The sequence below is a fragment of the Siphateles boraxobius genome, unplaced genomic scaffold (genome assembly GCF_051911475.1).
Source record: "Siphateles boraxobius isolate OS27281-9 unplaced genomic scaffold, OSU_SipBor_1 11, whole genome shotgun sequence".
Classification (NCBI taxonomy): domain Eukaryota; kingdom Metazoa; phylum Chordata; class Actinopteri; order Cypriniformes; family Leuciscidae; genus Siphateles; species Siphateles boraxobius.
Window position 1 is genome coordinate 6201562 of NW_027508711.1, and position 14054 is coordinate 6215615.

The 14054-nt window shown below is 35.7% G+C and overlaps 1 protein-coding gene across 1 annotated transcript in view; it reads left to right on the top strand.

The window, feature by feature from the left end:
* The first annotated feature begins 3734 nt into the window (after positions 1-3734).
* Positions 3735-14054, top strand: part of atp8b1 (ATPase phospholipid transporting 8B1) — a 37658-nt gene continuing 27338 nt past the window's right edge. Inside the window, exon 1 of the mRNA XM_077194656.1 lies at positions 3735-3997. The gene's annotated coding sequence lies outside the window, so the exon portion shown is untranslated. The remainder of the gene's footprint in view (positions 3998-14054) is intronic.

A 14054-nucleotide genomic window follows, 5' to 3' on the forward strand; every position in this document is an offset into this window, starting at 1 on the left:
ATCATCTAATGGTTTCCTAATTGTTTTCTGTATATTGGAATTTTACATACACTTTAAACATCGTTAATATTAAAATCCGTTAAAAAAAATATGAAGTGAGGTAAAAAAAAAAGTTAAAAAAAGATTGTACCGTTAAAGGGATAGTTCACCCAAAAATGAAAATTCTGTCAGTATTTACTCACCCTCATGTTGTTCCAACCCCGTAAGACCTTCGTTCATCTTCGGAACACGAATTAAGATATTTTTGATGAAATCTGAGAGCTGGATCACTCCTCCTTCAGGGATTGAAACTTGCCAGCCCTGACAAGTTATTAAAGCTACACTGTGTAACTTTTTTAGTTTATTCTTAGCTAAAAACACTAAGTTCTTTCAAAAATAGATGTGCTCATTAATGTATATTTACTTCGTTCAAGTAATAAAGTATTCTCGTGAGTGTATAATATGCTATTGAAAATACATACGGGTGGGGGGTTCTAATGTCGGTCGCCATGTTGCCCCTCCATCTTGAAAGTACATTAGCCAAAGAGGGACATACGGTTAATTCAAGCTTCACCTTTCACTCATGGACGAGGTCGAACTGGAAGCCATGCTAATCTTGGACTACATTGGCCACCGTAGGAGTTAAAACGAAATCGGAATTGAGAGGAACAGAAACTAATATTCACTGGATGGTCATATACCTTTTCACCGCTAGATGGGGGTAAAAATCACACAGTGTAGCTTTAAAGATATTGTTAAAATAGTCCAATTGACTACGGTGGCTCAATCTTAAGTTTATCAAATGACGAGAATACTTTTTGTGCGGGAAAAACAAAACAAAAATAACGACTTTATTTCAACTATTCATTTCCTTCTCTGTGGGCCTCGAGTTAGTTCACTATTATAGCAGTTCTTTTGTTGATATACGTTACACGCATCCCCCACATGACCAGCGTCGGCCAATAGTGAGCCTACGTGTGACGTAGCTCTATGCAATCACACTAAGTTAAAGGAGAACTCCGGCGCAAAATGAACCTGGGGTGTAATAACACATTGATACCGAGTCGACTGTTCTCTGGGATTTGTTTTCATGATAATCGAGTGTAAAGAGTTTTATCTCTAAAATCTGTTTAGTTTATAACGCTAGTATACTGGGCATATAATAAGTAAAAAGAAATCGCTAGTTAATACCACTAACAAGGCTCAAAATAGCCCCACACTAACACGGTAGCTTAATGAGGGTCTCTACATACAAACCGAAGCACTGAGAACTTTGTAAGTGTACAGTTTAATAATAATATACTTTATAAAGACAGTACCATCGCGGAGCCATCTTAGGAAAACAGCCTCGACCAGTCGAACCACGAACGCCGTGTTACGAGCTGAACTGTGACTTGGAATCTCACAGTTCAGCTCACTTAGCACGGCGTTAGTGGTTCGACTGCTCGAGGCTGTTTCCCAAAGAGGGCTCCTGCCTGTATACGCGATGGTACTGTCTTTATAAAGTATATTATTATTAAACTGTACACTTACAAAGTTCTCAGTGCTTCGGTTTGTATGTAGAGACCCTCATTAAGCTACCGTGTTAGTGTGGGGCTATTTTGAGCCTTGTTAGTGGTATTAACTAGCAATCTCTTTTTACTTATTATATGCCCAGTATACTAGCGTTATAAGCTAAACAGTTTTTAGAGATAAAACTCTTTACACTTGATTATCATGAAAACAAATCCCAGAGAACAGTCGACTCGGTACCAATGTGTTATTACACCCCAGGTTCATTTTGCGCCGGAGTTCTCCTTTAACTGACTAGAGGCCCACAGAGAAGGAAATTAATAGTTGAAATAAAGTCGTTATTTTGGTTGTTTTTTTGCGCACAAAATGTATTCTCGTCGCTTGATAAACTTAATATTGAGCCACTGTATTCACTTGGACTATTTTAACGATATCTTTAATAACTTTTCAGGGCTGGCAAGTTTCAATCCCTGAAGAAGCCTATGGAGGAGTGATCCAGCTCTCAGATTTCATCAAAAATATCTTAATTCGTGTTCCGAAGATGAGCGAAGGTCTTACGGGGTAGGAACAACATGAGGGTGAGTAAATACCATAGACAGTATAAGAAGTGGACAGAGCCATCTCATTGGAACTCAGTTGAGACAGTTGAAGCCCATTTTTAGCGAATTTTTTAGCACTTCCGTTCCTGACGCGCAGACTCAAACCGACTCAAACTAAGCTTGATGACGTGAGCAACCTGTCTGACAGACGTAAATCTTCTAGTAGCTGTGCGTGAAAATTGCCAACGTTAATCACTTCATATGTATTCAATTGCCACATACCGAATTATTTTCAATTCCCCAAAAACGTTGTTGAAATATTTTGTCCCGTTGCTTTTATGGACTCATTATCTATGGGCTTCTCCCTTGACGGGACGTCCCCCCGATTGCCTGCGAGCTTCTCCTCCTGTCCATACGGTAATGTCTCTATTGTGCGACAAAAAATCGCGTGGTTATGACGCAATCGTTAGCCTGTTTTTAACAAAAACGGCTTCTACGGGGCCATAACGTAAGATACAAAGTAAGGGAGCCTTTTATACATTGTCGTGTTTATTTAGAAATATATAATGGACAAATGAAGTCTTTGGACGCCTCAGATGTAAAGTTATTCGCTGTCAAAGTGACGCCAAAATGAATGGGAGTCAATGGAATGCTAACAGCAGGTGAAGTTCTGCTACAATGGCGGCTCCCGCGAGGCTTCAACTTCCGGCTGATGGATTACCCCCTTGGTAAATACTGACAGAATTTTCATTTTTGGGTGAACTATACCTTTAATAATCACAGTTTCGTGTAAGACAGGCTTCAACCTCCAGAGGGCGCGCGCGGTTTCGATGGTTCAGACTCAGAAGAATCCTTCAATGAGCTGCATTATACAGTCTGAGGACGGGTTTTGTCTTATTGCAGGCATTTGCACTATTAAACTTGTAATCGTTTAGATATATTAACTCAAAATATTAAAATTAAGATGTTATAAACTAAAGTAAAACACACCTGATGGAATCGTGTCACGTAGTCTATCTACGTTGCGTTTTATCTGCGAATACTATCATCATTCATTTTAATAGCCATTGACTTGAAATATACAGAGCAAAGATTTAAAACTAAATAATTATTTAGACTCATCATGCCTGACCGCTAAATATTCCGTAAGGACTAAAACACATGAACTACTTTTTTCTCTCAGTAGAGGGCGATAGATTTACATTTATTCAGGTTTTTATCATAGGTTTTTACACCCTCCCAAAGTTGAGAACAGACATTTTAAAACTAATTAGAAATTATATTAGGTTAAAATAACTATTATATTTTTCTCATCTATACACGTGTATTTAGATCAAAACAGCCAAATTTTACCTTTAAATTTCATTTTAAAAGTTTAAAAGATTTTAAAACTGATTAGAAATTATATTTATATATATATATATATATATATATATATATATATATATATATATATATATATATATATATATATATATACCTGTAGGCCTATATAGCCCATTAAAATACTTATATATTTATAGGGATTGAAATTAGTATTTCATTTATGTGATATTATCTAGTTATATGATAAATATCTATTTATGTGATATATCTATCGATACCAGGAGACAGAAATAATCACTACAGCAAAAGGAGAAATTTCCCCGCATAATTTGACTGTAAAATGAGTCACACCTTGCTTACCTGCGCGATCACGTGATTACGAGGAATGAGTTGCAGTCTTGGAGTGTGTCGGTTCAAAAAGGAAAAGGGGAGAAAAAAAGAAAAGAAAGCAAGTCTCCATCCATCATCCTAGTGTGTGTAGAATGAGTTTGTAGGAGTAAACCTTCTCCTCGTCCGACCAGTTTTTCCAGTTTGATTGAGGACACACACAGCAGCTCACACACACTGACACGGCGTGAACATGCAGCAATAAAACACACCAAAACACCTTAAGAGGATTCACACACGTCGAGTTGAGATCGGTAAGTAATCTTTGAGTGTTTTAAATACGTTTTTAAGGCGTTTGTGTTCTTGTAAACGGTGTTTTGAGGGTGTGTCCCACCTGAGTTCCTCTACCTGTGTGTGTGTGTGTGAGTGTGTGTGTGTTTGGATGCACGACAACAGAGAAACTCTGCGTGTTTGTAAAGATTTATTCAAGTTTATGCTTAGAACATGTGTTTAAAATCTCATAAATGGTCTTCGGTGATTCTTAGTTTTAGTAAAGAAACGTTTGTGGTTGACTGTTGCGGTTCTTTGGAGGTTGAAAAAAGTTCATGATGTTTCATGTTCTTGAGATCAGCATTGGCATCATATATATCATAGGTTCTCGTAAGCTTTATGTTAGAGTTTGAACACTTATCACTGTAAAAATTATTGGTGGTTTAACTTGTAGTAAGTCATTTTTAAATGTTAAGTTCATTGAAATAAAATAAATTGAGTTAATACAATGAAGGAGATTTGTTTAATCAACAGAAACTCAAAATATTATGTTATCTGAACCACATATATTAATAAGTTGATTACGGCAAAGGAAAAAATGTTGTGATAGGTCATGAATTTTTTATTAGGGCCCAAGCACTGATCCTCTTGGAATTGCTCCGTTTATTATTATTATTATTTGTTACAGTGTAGTTAATTGTTCTGAGTGAAGTATCAGCATATGAGAACTGATTATAAGCAAAACATCACTTTTTGTTTGACAGTCGTGCACTAAAAGTATAGTCGTATGATTCTATATGCACAAAATGACTTGTCAAACATACTTTTGTAAAAACATTACTTTTGTTTGGTCTAAGAACAAAAAGCAATCAATTTTTACATGCAATTGTACACATTCAAACCAAAATTAGCTTATCATTTGTTTGTGTCTGGCTCTTTTGGACCCCAGTAAGCAATAAGACCACAAACTGTCCGGTAGTCAGAAATTTGATCTCTTGTTTTTCTCGAAAAACGTGTCTTTCATGATAGATTTAATGTCATGTGTTTCTATAAGGTAATCTTTCCGTCATGTGTTCATGTCAAGATGGGCATCTGACATGGCTAAATTAGTGTCAATTAAAACATAATTATGTTTAAAATTAGACCAAATTGACTGTAATTTAAAAAAAATTGTGCACATGAAATTGTTACAGTATTCAGTAATCTTACTAGTTGCTGATTTTTATAATCAGAGTTTTTACTGTCTTGGAAAGTTTAATATTGTGATTTCCAGGCCTAGAAAGTTCATGGAAATGCATACAATCGTATATATTTCCATATAGCGTGTTGTGAATGCAGTCTCTCTAAAATTATTTCTGAAAAGCCATTGCAAAATTCTGGAAAAGGCAAGGAAATTGATTGTTAAATCCATAGGGAGTGTCAGTTTTAATCTAATGAATACTGGTGCGTGGAGAAACCGCTGTGAGCCAGTCGTATGTAAAGCCAGCAAACAGCAAGAGAGTCGTCCTGAATGAACGGTGGGTGTAAATCATCTCTGTCTGGGGGGTTTCTTCTCTCTGATGAATGAATCTACTGTGAGAATGTCTGGACATGTTTTGACTTGATTGCTGATCTTTTGAAATGTCTGTTATGTTGCTGTATTTGGGTTTAGTTTATCTGCCTCACAGAACTGGTTTCTTCTGTGATCAGAAGAACTGCAAACATTGTGAAATGGAGTGGGTGCAGTTTCTGTTGCTATATCTTTGAATTACAATTACAATCTGAGCATTTATTACATGCTTTAGAGCTGTAGCAGATTAATGCACCAGATAATTTAACATTTATTTATTTAACTGTGTCGTTTTATATGTCAGAATGGTAAATATATTAGTAGTTTTCACATTTTCTGTATGTTGACACTTAACATTTTCATGGCAGTGATTGTATTTGAGATGCACTGATATAGAAATTGGCTGATATTATATTATATGCCACATTTTTATGGCTGATAACCAGTATGATGCTGATATTATTACAGCATGTAATATGTATAGGCTTACTTTAATGTTAATATACAATAAATACAATTTATTTGATTATAAGTTATTTTAATTTTTACATTAGCCTATATAATGGTGTATAAAAAGTATACTTGTAACTTGAAAAATACTTTACATAGAATTTTTGATGGTTAGTTGTGATTTAAATATTTTTGTATAATGATTTCTAAACTTAATTGTGTGTTCATCTTGTTGATAGATTGATTGTTTTGTGTTGTAATGGACTATTTTTTTCCTAGCAGAAGGTTTAAGGTAATCTATCTAAGAAGATAACCTTAGATACATATTTCTGTGCATTTATTTGTGTACTTGGTAAGTAGTTGTTTAATAAGTAGGATAATACACAGCAGTCATTATTGATAAATCTTGCTTTAGGGTGATAGGAGACCCCTCCGCTTAATGTCAGATCTCCCTTTAATGGTTTATTTGGCGACTGTAGTGCCTATAGACCTTATTCACCAGAGAAACAAGCGCAGCCATCTTTAACATTTTGTCTTTGAACTTCTGTTTTTACGGTAGCTCTTTATATTTCTATGGCATCGCTGTCGAAGAGTAATTAGCTAGTGAAGCTGATGGATTTACTTATTGTAGAGTTAATGAAAGTTATCTTGAGCATTGTAATGTTGTAACAAATGTCAGAGGATTTCAAAACAAGCGGTTCATTGATAAATCCGTAAGATCTTACTTGTATGCTGTGGAAATACAAACCAGCACTGGAAAAAAAAAATTTCATACATTTTTCCCATAGGGATTTTAAAATCGCCTTTGTTAAAGAGTTCTAAGCCATGAACCACGAGTTGACATCACAACACTACAAACTTGGATTTGAAGCAAAAAAGTATTTGAAAATCAGACAAAAAGACAAAGACTGTGAACTTAACGGCTTTAATGAGGGAAATAACTACAATCTAGGGCTGGACAATAATTCAATATATATCGCGATATTTTTTTTTTTCGATAATGGTGATATGATTTTTAAACACATTTTCGATATTTCAATATACATAGCAGCATTTGTCACTGACTGACGTTAGGCGCGCAGCCGTCAGAAAGAGCAGAACACAATTGGCTACTTTCCTGATGACGTACACCACAGACACGCAGCCAACAGCGGTTTTAATTTATACTTCTGCGTCGTTGTCCGCGTTGACGCACGCAGAGGGAGCATGTGAAACCCGAGGGAGCGGTTTGAGCAGACCAATCACAGCGCTTGCGTCCGCGTAGAATTGACGCGTTGTTACATTTTTGGAGAGGTGCACGCAGGGTACGCGTGCTACGCACAGCCTACGACGTAGCTACGGCGTAAAGTTCGACGCAGAAGTATAAATTGGGCTTAATTCAGTGGTATAAATTCAGTGGTGTTTCGGTGTTTCAGCGTGCTGCAAAATGTGCCGGAGTGTGACTACCGAGTCCGACTAGCAGCGGGACCACATCAAACGAGGATCAGGAGATAGACTGTGCCGATGCGCGCGTCCGCGGCCAGGAACGTCACGTCCACACTCTAAAAATAGCTCACCGAAAGTTCTAATGAGCAGGTATCGCTCCCTGTGAATGTCCTGACGCGCGCACACACACGCACACGACGCGCAGAATCCAGTTCTCTTTCTTTAGCGCTTGAATAATAACACTCACATTTATGCCAAAATGTCCGTTTTGTCAATTGTATCCTCACAAGAACAGTCTAAATGAGTTAAATAAAATCTTAAATGAAAGTTAAGAGTAGCCTAAATGAGAAAATTAAATGCGTAAGATCCTCTCATCAGCGACAGATCTTAAAGGGACAGCAGCCAATTCTGTCTGTCAGTTAACCAAAGAACAAAGGGGAACAGAGCAAATTACTCACTGATGTTGTCTAAAGAACGTGTGTAGCTTCAATAAGGATTAATCTATATTTAATTTATAATTTATGCAGTTCAGACTATTTGATAACCTTATTCAATTTCTGTATATTTCAGTTTTATTTACACACAAAACATTAATGGTGAACATTTTTGACTTTATAAAATGATAATCTCAAGTCTTGAAAAAAGTAAGACATATTTTTGTTATACATAGTTTAGTAGCCTACTTTTATTTTTGGCAGAATTTATCATTATAATCAACTTAATTATTTCCTGGATTTTGTAACACCATAGTCCCTAAATTTATGTAAATGCAGGAAATGGGATTTAAATCGGAAAAAAATTCCCCCATTTTGTGCACCAAATGTTATGGCAAATGTAAATTTAAAAACATAAATGCATTGCCATTTTACATATTACATTGTCATTTTGCATATTACATTTCAAACTGAATATTGCTACCCATTAGACATGTGCCGGTATTCGGTAATGCGATAAATCGCGGTAATGAATATGCACGATATTGTTATCGCGGGGACTTCGAAATACCGTGAAAAATAATAGATCCGAATTTAGATTTTTAGAACGCATCAGCTTATTTTCCATCAACCGCTTAAAACAATGCGTATATGCTGCGCAAAACACGTGCGCACTTTGATGTAAACAATCCCCACATCACATGTATAAGCACTGTGTGAATGCAGTGTGCACTCTAGTCTAATGTAAACAATCCTCACATGGAGAAGAAGCACGGCGGAAGGAGGAACGCTGCCGACTATTTATCCCCCGCATGGCTGCCAACTCTCACGCATTCAGCTTGAATCTCACGCAATTGACACTTTCACACGGTCTCGCGCCACACATCCATTTTCTCACGCAGAGAAAAATCGCGGAGCAAAGAGGACACTGACACCGACAGACTAGACAGAGCAGGTTACTTTTGATATGAAAAAAATATCAGCTCTCAGGTTTTATAACGAAATTCAGACAATAAATACTGTTTTGGTGCTCGTAAATGACGTGACAAATCGCGCGTGCCTCAGATCAAGTAAACCGATCATCTGTTACTTTTTATTAAAGATACAGTACAACCCACCGAAAGGTATACGTACTTTCGATCAATCAGTGTTTTTCAACCACGGAAAGAGGTCAATAACACTGCAGGAGAACAATTATGTCACAGAACGTTACATTTACCTCAGGAAAGCCATTTAATGTTAGTTGACTATAAGAAAATAGCTATAGAGAGGAGTATTTTGCTAAATATGTGCACTATATTACATATTTTAATATATGTTTACTTGTCATTATATAATTGTTATTATAATGAAAATTACGGCATATTACATTTTATATTTATATTATTATTATATTTATATTGTATGCATTATATTTAATTTCTCTCTGTATGTTTACAGCATTATGTGAGATATATTTTTTCTTGAGAAAAAATTAAATGCAGGCTATCTACTGTAGCCTACCTAATATTTATCCAAATGAGTCAATATTGAATCAAGATTGAAATTAAATCCAAGAATTTAATTGAAATCATGAAAATTGTGTTAAGCAATAATACAAACAGTAGCCTCAGTAACCATGTAAACATTATAACATGTTGTCACTAAAAAATAAAATTAATGTTTTGACAATCACAATTACACATTGTGATGCAGGTTTTTTTTAGATACCCCCAATCCGTCTGTTTCTCTTGTGCAATTAAAATATCGTGATAATACCGTATACCGTGATAAAAGCTCAATCAATTAATCGCAGCATGAAAATTTGATACCGGCACATGCCTACTACCCATATGCTTTCATAGTCTTGTAGCAGGTATTGAGAAGAGAATATTATTGTTATGATGGGTTATTTCATTGCTTCATTGTTTGTTATGGTGCAGTAGCGAAAGACTCCAGCAGATTTCATAGACTTGGCAAATTCATTTTTCAGAAGATTGTAGGAACAGACATCTGTTATGGGCGTTCTTGGCAGTTTTTCTGAGGCTTTTATATTGTTCATATCGATATCGGAATTATATCGTATCGACCAAAATTAAGAAATATATCGTGATATAAAATTTGGCCATATCGTCCAGCCCTACTACAATCCCATGAAGCATTGCGAACGACATAATCGAATTAAAAACGACAGAGAAGTATAAAACTACTCATTTACAAATGTTTGATATGTATAAAAAGTTTTTTTTGCAAAATATGCATATGAACAAACAAGTAACCTATTTTGAGAGGGATTCGATTACGTCATTCGCGGTGCTTCGTGGGAGTGGGGGGAACTTTTGGCGTGTTGCTTGTTTTGCCTCTCTGATTGGTGGAATTTTCTGTACAGCAGAAATCTGAATCACCTAATTATTTCCAATTCCTCCAAAACGTTGTTGAAATATTTTGTCCCGTTGCTTCTATGGACTCCCTATCTATGGGCTTCTCCCTTGACTTTATGCCCCATGTCACCCCGATTGACTCATAGACAGTAAGATTGCCTGCGAGCTTCTCCTCCTGTCTATACAGTAATTTCACTTCGGTGCGACAGAGAGTCTCATGGTTATGACGCAATCGTTAGCCTTTAGGTTATAGAGAGCATTTGATTGGACAGAAGATGTGATGAGAAGCTGAAGTCCGCAGTGATAAAATAAAAATCTGTGATCCATTTTAGCTGAAGTGAGGGACTGTAAGTTTTGAATGCTTATATCTCCTAAATGGGGCTTTGTCATTGTTTTGGAACAGATTAGCTTATTCATAACCATAAGGCTAACATATTCATACTTAAAGCTAAAAAACTGTCATTTTTTAAGGGGGCCTTTAAATAATGCTCTCTGACCATCAATTAACAACCTCATAGCTCAAATTAAGGCTGTCCTTAAAGTTATATAAGTTATCGTTCAAAATCAATTTCCTTTTGGAGTAATTGAATGGAGTTTTTACTTGCGTAACCCGACTGTTGAACTCTATAGATGCAGACCAGCGGTAAATTACATCATCAAGTGCGATTCTTGAATTCTGTGTTGTTCATTTGTAGGTTAAATGCAGCATTGAAACCACTTCACACAGAGTTTAGTTAGTTGTGACTCACACGTCAAGTGCATGGTTAATGCATGGGGCATCTGTCCCGGAAGACCCCCATCCTCACACATCTCCACCGTCTCCTGTTTCTGCTTTTGTCTTTTTCTAATGGAGGATACTGTTACCCTTAGTGCTTTAGCAGGTATGAGAGGCCAAACACATGTAGTGGAGTGTAACACGACTCATTTGTGATACGTGGGAAAAGTTCACCTCTGTAAAGTGTAAATGTGCTTTAGTGGAAGAAGAGGAAAGAATCTGTTTCTATATATTTTTAAAGTAAGCATGAAATCAAAATTTACCAATATACTTTCATCATGCATGTTCCGGATCATATTGTTATTGCAAAGAGTGGAAAAAAGGTTGTGTTAGTAATGTTCCATTCAATTTCTGATTTATAACACTGTAAAAGATGTCCAACTAAACTTATGTTTAGTTGCTGCTTTAAAATTTTAAGTGTAATCACATTGGCTGTGCAAGTCAACTTAAATTATATAAAAAAGTTAACAGAGTTGAATCTCATAGAACTTACCATAGAAATTTAATTGCTGTAATTATTTTTGATGAGTAATGTAAAAACATGAGTTGCCATGAGTTGCTTATTATTCTCTTTCTCCTGTTTTACTTAATAGTTTTTCCTGAAGGCACCTGATATCTAATTTAGTGGCCAAATGATATGGATTTTTAAATGTTTTATGCTAATGTCACAACACTATAAAAAATTACTATTGCAAATAGTTATCACAACTTAAAAATAAATATTAGAATAAATAATAATGTTTTGCTTCAACTTAAAAAACAAGTGTTCATGCTGCCTTAATTTTAAATTTATAGTTTATGAGACAACTCAAATAAAGTTGAGTTATCTCAACATAAAGCGCTACATTTTAAGTTAATCGCAACAGTTTTTTTTTACAGTGAAAAAAGGTGAACGATAGTTTAGTTACCAAAATGCTAAAATTAGATATTAATTTTGCATGCTTTTTCACTCAAAAATATTTTAACATGGTAGGCTACATTATATTGCCATTGGTAAATGTCTCAAAACCGACCCAAGGAAGAGTTAATACTTCAGTTGTGAATTCTCTAAAATTGCAAAGATGTCAGAGTGTAAATAATCATAGTCAAATCTACTAATCTGTCAGCAAAGACCATTTAATATAGACATTAGGATTATTTTATATGTTATGGCCTATATCCGATCTAAACATCGAAGCCTCTAAAAACCTCAGGTCTTGATTAAATGAAATCAGCCATCAAAATGTTGCAACGTCCAGTAAATATTATGAATAACTCTAGCATATGAAAACATTGAATCCCTGATGATATACTTCCAATATCTATTCTTTGACGTTTTGTATTTCTGCTCGCCTCTTTATGTCACTTCTTTTCTTAGCACACTTTTTTTTCCCAATTGAACACTTTTGTGAAAGCATTTCAGTGCACGGTTATTTAAAGAACGACGTCCTAATCTTAATCAAATGAAGCCCCACGTTTTCCCTGTTAACAGTCACTCATCGGTATAGATTCAGTTTAGTGCATAATAAGGGATAATATTTGTCTAAGAAAGTAGCAGAGTTGTAAACGTGCCAAGGGCTCGAATTGATTCAAGATGTTTCCATTGGACCTTCTAGTGAAAGGGCTGATGGGTATTCTGACAGGATGAAGCACTTAAAAAAAACACTTGCAAAGATTGTGAGGAGGTCTTGGTGGTGTGTGTTTGTCAGGCTGAATTTTAAGCTTTAGGAAACAAATCTTATTATTCAGATCTCTTTTATTCTCTCGCATTCAGGTTTTTGATGGGTTTTTGAGAGTCTCACTCTTGTTGCTGTTCAGGTTGTGCTGGTAAAATCTTGTCTCCCTCCAACACAACACAAGCAAATCACTCACCAGAAGTGGAAGGATTTGAATTTCCTGACTTGTAAAGCAAATGGTTGAGAATTTGAATCCAGTGAATTGCAAAACTGATTTGCACAAGGCATCTTGGAAAAGTTTCCCTTAGTCACTCTTCTTAGAACCATGTAGTGTGTTTAATGCTCTTTTTAAAGTGTTAACATTAAACAATTATTGACACATTAGATATCACTTAAATCTATTTAATAACATGCAATCTATAAAACTAAGATCTTTGCTTGGCGAATATTGTGTTCATCAAACCAACAAGAAGTATTTGCGTATTCTGCTGTTTAACCGCATGTTTTTTGTTGTCTTTTAATCAAGTTTCTGTGTGTTTCCTATTGTGGCTTCTGCCATGCCGTTAATGTGGTTTGATGCAAGAAATATGTCCTTACACCTACTAGGTTGCCAAAGAAACTGTTGTGATGCTTGAAGCTTACAGACACTAAACCTACATTTTGTCAAAAGTTTGTAAAATCATTGTTGGTAACATTAAATTCAGTGTGCCTATATTTATGTGCCTATATTTATGTAAGAATTGGTTTTATCAAATTCCCTTTCAGGCAAGTGGTTTCGGTGGCCACCTTGATAAAATCTTAGCGAAGCTATTTTCTATTATCTACTTGAATACAGAACAGAACCTCCAAAACGTTGGTCAATATTACATTTAAAAAACATATTTTAAAATCCCCAATAAAATCCCCAAAAAACATCATGTTTCCATCCACATAGTTTTATTTGAAACTTAGAGCTTTGCACAAAAAATGATGGAAACTTTGCATGTCAATTTACATATTCCCATAATCGAACGTTGTTTAAATTAAAGAAGATCAATTAATCGTTAACCATAACCTCTTAAATCCGAAGCTGGGGCGCTTCGTGAAACATTGGTAAACCATAGTAGATCACATCTTTATTTCAGAGCAACCGGTCTCGAATGAGTTCAAAACACTAAAATAAGACAATACGTATAGATCACGGAGTGACGTTGACATTGACATGCGATCATGACGCAGTGTTTCTCAATGTAATTTGAAAGTTCAACCAATGGAAACTGGATCTCGGGTGTGGTGGGTTGGTAGACCCAGCTGGAACACGCTTGGATATGTTTGATCACTCAGATTGACAGGTCTTGATTTATATATTGATATATTGTCTGGCTTTCGGGAAAAAACATAGACGAGTCTAGTTCCGGCAGAAGAGTGACCTCTGACCCGACGCATGACTTATTGACGGACACGGAAGCGCAGA